At 46.4% G+C, this 11,351-nt stretch overlaps 1 pseudogene; it reads left to right on the top strand.

The window, feature by feature from the left end:
• Window positions 1-412: 412 nt before the first annotated feature.
• LOC142407744 (solute carrier family 22 member 2-like) lies at window positions 413-10,955 on the top strand (annotated as a pseudogene).
• Window positions 10,956-11,351: the final 396 nt, after the last annotated feature.

The raw sequence follows: 11,351 nt of genomic DNA, 5'->3' as shown, positions 1-11,351 counted from the left end.
TATAAAGTTCTTCAGTTGTATATATACAAAGGAGAGGACAACATTGCTTTCATAATATTTACGGCCTCTGAAAATACTGGACAAAGGAATTACTGCCTACCGCATACTGTGCATTGACAGACTCTCAGTGACAGACTGAAAGGGCCATACTCTAAGGCATCAGCTCTTATATTTCAAACATGTCATATACAAAACAAAATAACAACAGAGGTCGAAAAAAGAGAGCCAAAGCTTGTTTAGAAATAGCATTTGAGAAACAAAGGTTATGATGCATGGCTTGACAATTAACAAAATTAATTATTTGTTTGTGAGTTTTGAGCAAACACTTCGCCTGTTATTTAAGCATGCAGTGAAGGGCAAAGCCCTGGAAAGCAGCTGATTTAGATATTTTAATGAGTTGCAACACACAAAGATGCCGGCCCTGGATGACATTTTAGAGCAGATTGGAAAATTTGACTTCTTTCAGAAACAAGCTTTCTTTGTCTTATGCCTGCTTTCTGCTACCTTCACTCCCATTTACATGGAGATTTTTTTCCTGGGGTTCACCCCCGAGCATCATTGCCACAGCCCTGGCATGGCTGAGCTGAGCCAGCGGTGCGGCTGGAGCCTGGAGGAACAGCTGAATCACACGGTTCCCGAGTGGGGCGGCCGCGGGTCTGGTTTCGGCAGCCGCTGCAGGAGGTACGAGGTGGACTGGAACGCGACGGGCGTCAGCTGCACCGACCCCCTCGGCAGCCTCGTGGGCAACCGGAGCACCGTCCCCCTCGGTCCCTGCCGGGACGGCTGGGTCTACGACTCCGCAGGGACCTCTCTCGTGACAGAGGTAAGACACAGTTTGTCCAGCAAAATCACTCTTGCCTGCACACCTTGAAGCTAGAAGATGCTGGATTGGTAAAGTGTTTTTGGCACACAGCCTGAGCCTGACTGCTAATAAATAGTGATTATCAAGACTTGCTAGGGACTTAGAGCAAAGATTTATATGAATAAATAATGGGAAATGATTGCTTTTCCTGGGAGGATAATACTGCAAAATTGTCGTCAATCAGACAACGGCTATTCTCATAATTCAGTATTTCAGTCACCAAACTGAGGGTAGAACCCCATAGCCCAAACTGAGGAATTGCACATTTGGGTGATAATCCAAACAGGTACTCACATACAATGAACAAGGAGTAGAAGATGGGGCTAAATTTGTCAGATAATAAGTTAGCAACAGCAACTTACACTATCTAAAACAGATAGTTTAGAAACTGAAAAACTGTGCAAGCCAGTACTAACAGTCTAAAAGCCATGTAGAGACCTGAAGCATAGGAAGGACCTCAAGAGAGATCTCTTCTACTTCTCCTCCAGTCCCAAATCTGTATTAACTATACCTAAACCATGCCTAGCAGATGTTTCTGTAACCCGTTCTTAAAAAACTCTAACGCTAGATACTTTAGAGCTTCCTTGGGCAGGGTATTCGTATTCCCTTGCTTTGCTATCATCACCATTTACAAAGCAACCCCACCTCACTTCCCCTTGGGACAGATGGGTTGGGGCAGAGAAGAGCACTCCCAGCCATCCTCCGCATCAGTCGAGCCAGGAAAACTGATCTGAGCTGTTTGTTATGGCTCCAGCAAGCTTGTCTGGGTTAGAAAGGTTAAAATAAGCAGCCAAAGATATTCACGCTTCTTTCTAGGCTGAAGTCTAGTTACACCTGAATGAATGTTTCCAGCTGTAGACAAGTTAACACCAGTTTGCCCTCCTCCCCTCACTGGGTGCGGGTTGATAACCTGTTAATTGTAAATCAAAAGCAAGTTACAGAGTACAGGTTCACTGCAGAGAAAAGTCAACCAAATCCTGGGCGTTTTGCCAGTGCCAGTGAAGAGCAGGACAGCCATCTCTTGGCTCCCCTCTAGCAGGGCTCGTGGCAGCCCCGCCACCTCTCATGCCCGACATTGCTTTCACGCAGAGAGGTAATACGAGGTTAGAGGCAAGCCTTGGCATCTGGGAAGGAAGTGATGCTCCAAGTGTCCTCCAAATTCCAGGCAGATAGGTGGGGAGGAGAGGGTGAGATTTTTCTGAACTCTCTATTTTTTCGTTCAAAGTTTCTCCCCCTTTCTCACTCTCCTTATGTGTCATTGTGCAATCATTTTCCAGGGTGTAACTTTTCCACAAAGTTTGGGAAAATTCAGACAAGATATATTGCAGATGTCAGTTTAAGAGTTTAGAGGGTTTCTTCTCTGGAGCCTGTTTTCTAGTTGTGTGTTATTGGTTTCCTCCCTCCTTGAACAGCCATGGTTTGTGTTGAATGTTCCTGTGCTGATTGCCCTTGCAGTTTAACCTGCTGTGTGAGGACTCCTAGAAGCTGGACCTCTTCCAGTCTTCTCTGAATGCTGGGGTTTTTTATTGGCTCCATAAACATTGGCTACATAGCAGACAGGTATGTATATGTAGACAGATGTGAGATGAACTCTTTCCTCTAGCTACCTGCTTTCTGCATGTTGCTGAACGACGTTCACGATTCAAAGAGGAAATGAAGGCAATTAAAACTTGATTCAAAAGGCCCGTGTGTTACTTACAAAGGGGCGGACGGTGGCTCCTAATCCCCTGCTTTCAAAAGCTGTTGTGACCCAGGAATCCACGGAACTGTCCTGGTGTTGCTCCACTTTTACAGCCTCTCAGTGGCTCCATGGGGAATTTGCATATTCACAAGTGAAGAGATTTTGTTTTCTTTCACAGTGGCAAACTGCAATGCAAGCTCAGAGTTTGAGATGAAATTTTAACTCATGCACCAAGCACTATTTGCCCATTTTTGTGATAAAGTTGTTTCACATTAATTTTAACAGTATCCAGATGGCCATAAATCAGTTTCAAAACAGGAGACTTTTTCTCAGGTACAGGAATAGAAGAAGTTGCTCCTTCCTAAATTTTCTTTGGTCCCTCTTTTTCTCAGTTGGCTCTGTATGTAGCCAGACCTAGACCCCTCATCTCCTCTTTTCCATCACAAATGTCATTGTGCCATATATCTGCCCAGTGGGGTTTTTTTTTAGGTTAGACTCTGAACAAATTTAATGCTTTGTAGCTGACCTTCCTGTGCATGTTTACCAAATTTTTCAATAAAATAGCAAGGGAGGCTGAGAGTGGAATTTGAAGAGGTGAAGGTAACACAGGGTGAAAAATCATTCTGTAGAGTCAGTCTATCTTGGAGAAATGTTTTTTTTCTTTGTATTCTCAGAACATGGGGGAGCACAATGAGCAATAGCCTTTTCCTCCCATGCTGATCAGGCCCCAGAATCATCTCTGTTGTATAGATATTGCCACCGTTCCCTTCTTTTCACTTTCCCCCTCCTCCACGGGGGAAGGTCTACGGGAAGGGGCACAGCCATCCCCCATAGCAGTTCTGCAGTGTCCCAAAATAAGGATGGGACTGTGTTTGTCTCGCTGGTCCCTGCTCCCATGTTTCATTGCAGGCAAACACATCATCGGTTAGGTTGCGCACACCACCTTTGTGGGGAAAGTAGCTACCACAGCCCTCGCTAACCCCCAGCTGTCCCTCAACGTGGACAAATCTGCTTGTGAAGAAGCTCACCTATGCATGGATTGCACAGACTGCTTTCCAGTCCTCAGTAAACCATTATCTTACTGCCAGTGAACCAGACCATGGGTTTTTTTAAGCTTTCTGCTTAAATGCATTTTTCATCAGAAGATAGTGATTTATCAAAGTAACTCATCCTGGCCACATCTTGTCTGTGGCCACACCTTTGGCAAAAAGGCCTCTCAGGTGAAAGACATCCAATGGCTACAGCAGTACAGCAAAGATCCTATATCCAGTCTTCAGTCCTGGGCTGGAGTCCCCCGTCTAATTTGAAGGACAAAGGTTGACATGCTTACGCCAATTTTTGCTTTTCTTCACATGCATTTTGAAAGATCTTGGTTTCTTTTTTGCATCGGAAACACATCAGTCCCCCATCCTCTCTTTCCCTTAAACCCAAATTATTGTTTTCTGGCCAATCTTCTAGTGAATTTGAACGTATTCTGTCCTTTTTCCCAGAACTGATGCTCAGCTAATGATGCACAGCTTATGGGAGAAAAGGAGGGGATATGTAGCAGCTGCTCATCCAGACATGACAGGACGTGAAACAGCAGTGCGCAGATCCCGTGACCGTCAGAAGTGCCACTCTTCAGATGACCTTTTCAGCACAGAGATGGATTAAGCAATCATGTTCACTAGCAAAGGCATTTCTTGGCAGCATATGGCTGTGCGAGCCAATAGAAACTGGAGCTCCCAAACCCACAGCCATTTATATCCGAAATGCTCTCTCTCTGTGTCAAGATACTGAGGGGTCTTTTTACCAAGGCTTATTATCAAACAAAAGTATGAAAAGACATGAGGGAGTAGGCTATCATTGTTGCTAAGATAAAGCACATGCATGTTATAGCATCAAGGGGTTTTCTACTGCTCTGCTCACTGTTCCTCTGCTCATCCTGCCCCAGTTCGCCATGGTCCCTGCACTGCAAGCACCCAAGAGCAATACAAAATCCCATACCCAGAGACTGTTGTGCTTAGGGCAAAAACAAACCCAGAAGTCTCAAATTTAGTAGAGGGAATGGGAAAAAGGCCCATGAATTCTGTGTGTCCTGGATTTGAGGTATCCATCCTCTTCTTGTTAGACAGCCTGAGTGCAGCTGGAGTGCAGGTTTTCCCCTGCATGAGATTGCTGCAACTTGCTGTACTCGGGACAACTCCTGCAAACGTTTCAGGTGCTTCAGGGGAGGTTTCATAAGCTCCTTCCAAATGTGCTTCTCTCTGAGGGATTATCCCTACTCGTTTACTTGATTGGTCTCTGGGCACACATCCAGGTGCTGACTTTGACATTCAAAAGTCGTAAGTGTCTTGGAAATGGCACGCTTGTGTCCCTAGAGAGCCCCCGAGGTCAGTGCTAACATGCATTTGCACCTCTGCCACTCAGAGCTGGGGCACTGGGAAAGGGCCTTCGCAGAAGAGGGCTCCTCTCGTGGTCTGATGAGGCTTTCTTGGGCTGGCCTTTAAGGGAAGTCAAAAATTCCTGTATGTCAGGCTCATGACAGGAGGAAAGTTTGAGCAACGGGATCTGCTGATTTATTGTGGAGAACAGAAGATATGTATTTTGGCTGGCATTTATTATCATGCTATTTTTGTTAGTGGACATTGACTAATTTAATGGGTTTTATAAATCATACTCCTAACTGAATATATATCTCTGTCAGCTGGAAAATAAATGCCTTTCCAGTGTTCCAGTAAGCTTGTTTCTTTTGGAAACAATTTATTTCTGACTATCAGTGAGCCACGGTGATACAGGGAATGACAAATAACAGGGATGTACAAGACCCTCTTCAAGAAGCACTCAATAGTCAGCCAAGGTTGATGAGAAAATAGGTAAGACCACAATTATCAAACAGATCCCCATTAAAAAGCTATTGCAGCTCTGCAAGATGGGCTGAAGAGCCACACCAGAGCGTTTCTTGAACTCATTACCTAAGTCATTAACCAGAAGTGAACAACAACCTGAAAACACAGGATGGGGGAGTCCCTTGAGCTTCCATCAAGACGAAAAATGCCGCAAAGGGAAGAGCAGAGGCAGACTCCTACACAAAATGAACAGAGAAGAGGGGGGCAGGGACCATCTCCAGCCTCTTCAAACACTTTGGCTTGCCACCCTACCCTGCTGGCAGCTGAACCTGTTTCTTCTCTTTTCTTCTTTCGCTCTGCAGGTTTGGCCACAAACTCTGCCTCCTGGTTACAGCTCCTCCTCATTCGGCCTTGGGGGTTCTCATGGCCTTTGCATCGAGCTACACCTCGTCGGTGATCTTTTGCTTGATACAGGGACTGGTCAGCAAAGGAGGCTGGCTGACAGGCTACGTCCTCAGTTACGACAGCTTGCCATTACACTTTCTGGGCAGGAACCCCCTGTTTAGCAGTAGGGCTGACCCCTGTTGGTACCATCCGATTTTTAAGGAACCATATGTAACAAGAGCAGACAGCAACACTGTGCTATTCACTGCCATACTGCACCTCTTTGCTTAAACGGAGGTGTTTATGACCCAGGCTTGCACAGCTCGTAGACATAAATGGAATAATTAGGAGGCAGCTCTGAAAACTGTGGAGCGTTCATACCTGGAGAGGCACTTGCCAAAATGAAGGTCAAGGTCTAGAGACAAGAACTAATTGAAAATGCTGCGAAGATGTATGACACTTTTCTGGGAAAGGCAGCAAGTGGTGCTGTGAGAGGTAACACTTGTGTCTCACAGCCTTGGTGCCAAATCGATTTTTGCTGTGCTGTTTCACATGCTTGGCGGGGGGGAGGCTCTGTTCCCAAGCCGTACAGGAGGAGGAAGATGGAGGCAAGTGAGTGCCAGCTGTCTATTTTATTTTCCCATTTAGTTCTTAGCTAGAAGGAGTGGGAGGAAGAAAGCAACCTTTGCCCCGTGTTGATGGGTGATGGCCTGACACCCTCGAAGGCAGGGGCAAAGTCCCCAGCTGACCGGCGGAGGAGGAAGGGTCAGGACTTGCCCTGTGCTCTACACCAGGGACCCAGACCCGCTCTGCTTTCCCATCCAAACCCACGCCCGTGCACCATGCCGCAAGGGCACGGCTAAGCATAGGGGCTCCACGTGGTTTTAGCTGGCAGGAGCTTCAGAGTCCCCCCGGCTCTCCAAAACGATTTGTTTTCTCTGTGCCTCATGTAACTTGTCCTAGTAGTTACAGAGTTTGTTGGCTCAAACTACCGGAGGGCAGTGGGCATCACTTACCAGATTGCCTTCAGCCTAGGACTCCTCGTCCTCACCGCCCTGGCTTCCGCGCTTCCGCACTGGAGGAGGCTCCAGCTCGTGGTCACACTGCCTGGTTTCTTCTTCCTGCTCTGCTATTGATAAATGCCCGCTGTTAGAGCTCCCAGCAACACCAAGCCAAAACCAAGGGACTGTAACTGGGAGCTGAGGCTTCTCTGTAGGGATCGGCGATAACGCTACACGTAGGATTTCTAAGATGACATCTGATCAGATCTGGCATTTTTCTGTTGCTCTGTTCCCCCTGCCCAGGGCTTTAGTCTGAATCACCTCAGAGCAAGGGACTGCCTGCAACGTGTTGTAATGCTCCTGTGTTTGGAAACCTTGCCACCCATCACAAACTAGTAAGTCGTTATTTCTTGAACAGTACTTGGGATACTGTGAGAAGTGAGTTTTTCTAATCATTGATTAAAATTGCTTTTTTTTTTAATGCAATCAACAGCCTTTTGTTGACTATTTGCAAAAAATTTGAGTGAAGACGCTCCTTAGAAAACTCCATAACCAGATCAGGGAACAGATTTGGAAGGGGTTTTTTGTTTGAGGTTTGGTTTTTTTTAAAAAAGTTTATTTTTAACATGGAGAAGCTGAAGGATCAGGTTTTCAGCTGTTCTTTTTTATATCCACAGACTATTAGCCATTTCTAAAACATGTCAACAGAATTTATCTCAAACTAATGTTTCCAAACTACAATAAACTGATTTTAGCCTTAAAAAAAAATTTTTAAAAAATCGGGCTCTGTTGTCATTCAAGCGGAGCACAAATCAGAGTGCAATCACTGACAGACACAGCTACTCCTGAGTTCAATACTGCCCGTGGATATTCAATACACTGTACAATCCTAGCCTGAGAAACTCAGTTCCATTCTCATTTTCTGTGTACCAGTAATGTGCATTTTCCTTCCCTGTAGCTGTCACACTTATATGTGTTGCAGGTGTCTGCCTGAGTCTCCCAGGTGGCTCATAGCTCAAAAGGAAAATGACAAAGCTATGGAAGTTATTAAGCACATCGCCAAGGGAAATAAGAAGCAGCTACCTCTCTCTTTCCAGGTGACTGCACTGCATTTGCTGCATATATGCAAACCTCGGGGCAAATAATGTTATGAGTTTAGGATTGTTTTGGGTTTAGAGTAAGGAGCAGCTTGGCGACCAAAAGCACTGCAGTTCCCTAAAGCAAAGGTAAGTGAGTTTTCTTCTCTTTGACTGCCTAGGACCTTCGCAGAGCATATTTGGGAAAAGAGGCTTGCAAAAATAGCCAACAGACAAGAAAAATTCTTCCTTTAAGTAGTATCAATCAAGAGTAAACTCGCCAATCTCATGACTTAAAATTCCAGAACATCCTTATTCATTGTTTTTTTAAATGCTGCTTCATGCCATGCAACAGCCTCATACACATGGCTACACAGGTATGAAGCCTGTCTATATAAATTTTCATGTTTCCTTTCCCCAAAACACTCTAGAGAGGTTATTTTGCTCTCAGTTACTTAACTGGCAAATGAAAACCCTCATCCTCCCATTAATCCAGAGGAAAATATTCATTGCAGCGCTCACCACCCTCTCCCCTGCCCACTGTAATCTCTTGTCCTGTCACTTGTGCTCCCAGAATCTCAGCTCTGAAAATGAAGATGGAGAAAAGCTGAAACCTCATTTCTAGACCTGGTCAGGACACCTCAGATGAGAAAACACACGTTCATTTGGATGTAGAGTTGTTAAGGGAAGGCTTTCGCAGCCCAAATGGAGGTGTGTGATTCGGTGCCCTAAATCGTCATCATCGATTTAAACCTGTTTTGCTCCCGACCAGCTGCAAATCTCAGTTCTTTGCACAAACTCTCTCCCAAAGGGTTTGGCTTCATTTGCACCCTGTTCTCTGCTCAGGTTCATGAGCTCCGTCCTCTACCAGAGGCTCCTTATGCACATGGGAGTAGCTGCTGGGAACTTGTATCTGGATTTCCTCTATTCTGCTCGTCGAGTTCCCAGCCGCCTTCATCCTCGTGCTAACACTGGATCGCATTGGCTGTTGCTACCCCTGGGCTGCGGCAAATGTGATGGCGGGTGGTGCTTGCCTCGTAACAGCATTAGTCCCAAACAGGGAGTCATGCAAACCTCCTCCGTCAATGAATTCTCTCCCTGTCTCTTGGTTATTGCCCTGGAAAATGGAAAACAATCCTTGCTAACCTGGCCCATGTCACTATTGTGGTCCAATGAAGACCAATACCATAAAAGTTAAGGTATGTCCCACCATCAGCATTTATACCAGCTAATGAGAGGCTGGAGAAATGGGGTGAATTCAATCTCCAAAATGGCATCAAATCAGGTGGCAAGTCTGCAGGTACTAGATCACGAAGCATGCCATGTTAAGTCCACAATTTTTGTCTGGCCTAGAATTTGGATTTGAATGCACATTCAGGGTTTTCATCCAAAAATCCCCATGTTTTCTGTTTTTAAAAAGGAAAAATATATGGGCACACGCATACACTTAAACACCATCTGGGTACAGTAAGTGCTTTCTGCCATCAACAGGGCTGCTGCCACGAATGTAGGATGTTGAGCAACCACGGTGACAGGCACTTGGCTTTTCTTTAGCTAAGCGTTCTCTCCCAGGCTATAGTCTCAAAGCAACGTGTCCCTTAAGGGCAACCGAATGAAACATCTTCCCTTTTTCTTTATGGAATACAACTCAACTGAAACCACAGACATAACAGTGCCAAACAACTATCAGTTCATGGGGGGACAAGGACAAAACCACAAAAAGTTAGGGGAAAATGTCATAGGCAAAAAACCCAAAGGGTCCAGACAATGGAAACTCATTTTAACTCATTCTTAACATTGCATAACGTTGCTACTGGGGAGCGCAGGGGCTATGCGAGGGAGCACTGGGCTTTGCTGGGGGAGCACAGGGGTGGGAGTCCCGTGGCCCTGCAGCTGCTGCTTGTGCCAGGGCATGGGGAGCAGCAGCGCCCAGGCGAGCGCCTTGCCCCAGGGACAGGTACGGCCGGTGAAGACGCTGCTGCCAACCCAGCTCAGCCCACGGTTTGACACCCTGCCGGGCTTGGCGGCAGCACCCACCAGCAGAGACCCCAGCCTTCCCCGCTTGCCTGTGTCGGCACCCAGCCCCGAGCTGAGCCACCTTCAAAGCTCGTAGCCCAAAGTCTGGCCCTCCAGAAAAGGGTTGTTTGTCACCCAGGCCAGCTCTGCGGGGGGGTGGGGGTGCGCAGAGCCCCGGCGCGGAGGCAGGAACGGCCCCGGATTCCCACAGCTGCAATTGCTGCAAACCACATGCAGCAGTGGCTGGTGTCAGCTCTGGAGAGGCTCTGCTGGCAGGGCTTACTGGCAGCTATGGGTCAGTAAAATGCTGCCCTGGGTTTGATGCGTCCCTCAGCTGGCTAAATGAGGGAGAAACTCAATGCTAATAGCTAATAAAGTGTGCTAATAGCTGAAACATCTGAAGCCATGATCCAAGGTCAGTTTGGGATCTAAAAGCCCACGTGGCACACAGAGGTGTCCTGGACTGACTCTACGCGCAGGGCTGGGATGTTCATTTATTTGCAGCAGACATCTGTAGCTCCAGATGAGAAAGCAATTGTAGAGCACACACTGAGAGACAGGGAGGCAACACAAACTTGTCCCAGCCTGAAAGCCATCAGAAGCCTCTGTGCAAAAGTACGGAGTATCTTGCTGACAAGCCGATTTCAACTGCCAAACAAAGCAGCTGCCCTCTGTTTAGTTTTATTGCAAGCAAGAAATGGTGTCTTGCATGAGCTTTTGGATAACCCAAACCACTTTGTATCATTGATTTCTCCTCTCTCTGACAGCAACCTAGCAAAGTCTCAGGTCTTGGTTATTTGCTTGAATCACAAGACAATTGCATTATAAATTCTTTATTGAGTGAAATGGAACACCATCATGTGCTGTCCTCTTGACCTTTCACAACAGCAAATTTACTGTTTCCTTAAATTAAACCTTGAATGCTGTTTTATGTCAAGAGCAGAAAAAAAACTAGTTTTGTATTCCATCCTTAATGTGCACAATGCCTTTCCAGCTCTTTATTGACTTAAAATGACTGCAGTTTGCTTGGGCAGGATGGGAATTACCATGTGCTATGAAATTATTTGCTTGGTAAATCCTGAGTTGTGTCCAACATTTCTCAGCTAAGTGCACCATCTTCTGTTAGCTGGTAAAAGTACTGGGTGTTTCTCTGGGAGAGACTGCGAGAGGCCGACTCAAGGCTGTGGATGCAGCTTAGAAGCCTGTGGCTCATGCCCTGCCCTGGAAAAGGAGTTTGCATATATAAAACACACCTTGCAAAGGTGGAGGAGAGCTGCTGGGTGGTGCAGCAGAAACCCACTGCCTTCCCTGGCCAAAGCCCCTTTCCCCGCTTCTGAGCCCAGCACTGAAGCAGCAGGTTTCTGAAGGGATGTGTAAGAAACCTTCCCAGATACCCTTCAGGCTCCCCTTCCAGTGCAGTTAAGTGAACCAGAAGTCAAATGCTCATTAACACCTCTCCTCCAATATAGGGCTAGTCTTAATGTCTTGCCTTGTCTAACTCCC

Source organism: Mycteria americana, chromosome 3 (assembly GCF_035582795.1).
Source record: "Mycteria americana isolate JAX WOST 10 ecotype Jacksonville Zoo and Gardens chromosome 3, USCA_MyAme_1.0, whole genome shotgun sequence".
NCBI classification, from domain to species: Eukaryota; Metazoa; Chordata; class Aves; order Ciconiiformes; family Ciconiidae; genus Mycteria; species Mycteria americana.
The sequence above is the reverse complement of the archived record's forward strand: the minus strand, read 5'-3'. Positions and strand labels throughout refer to the sequence as shown.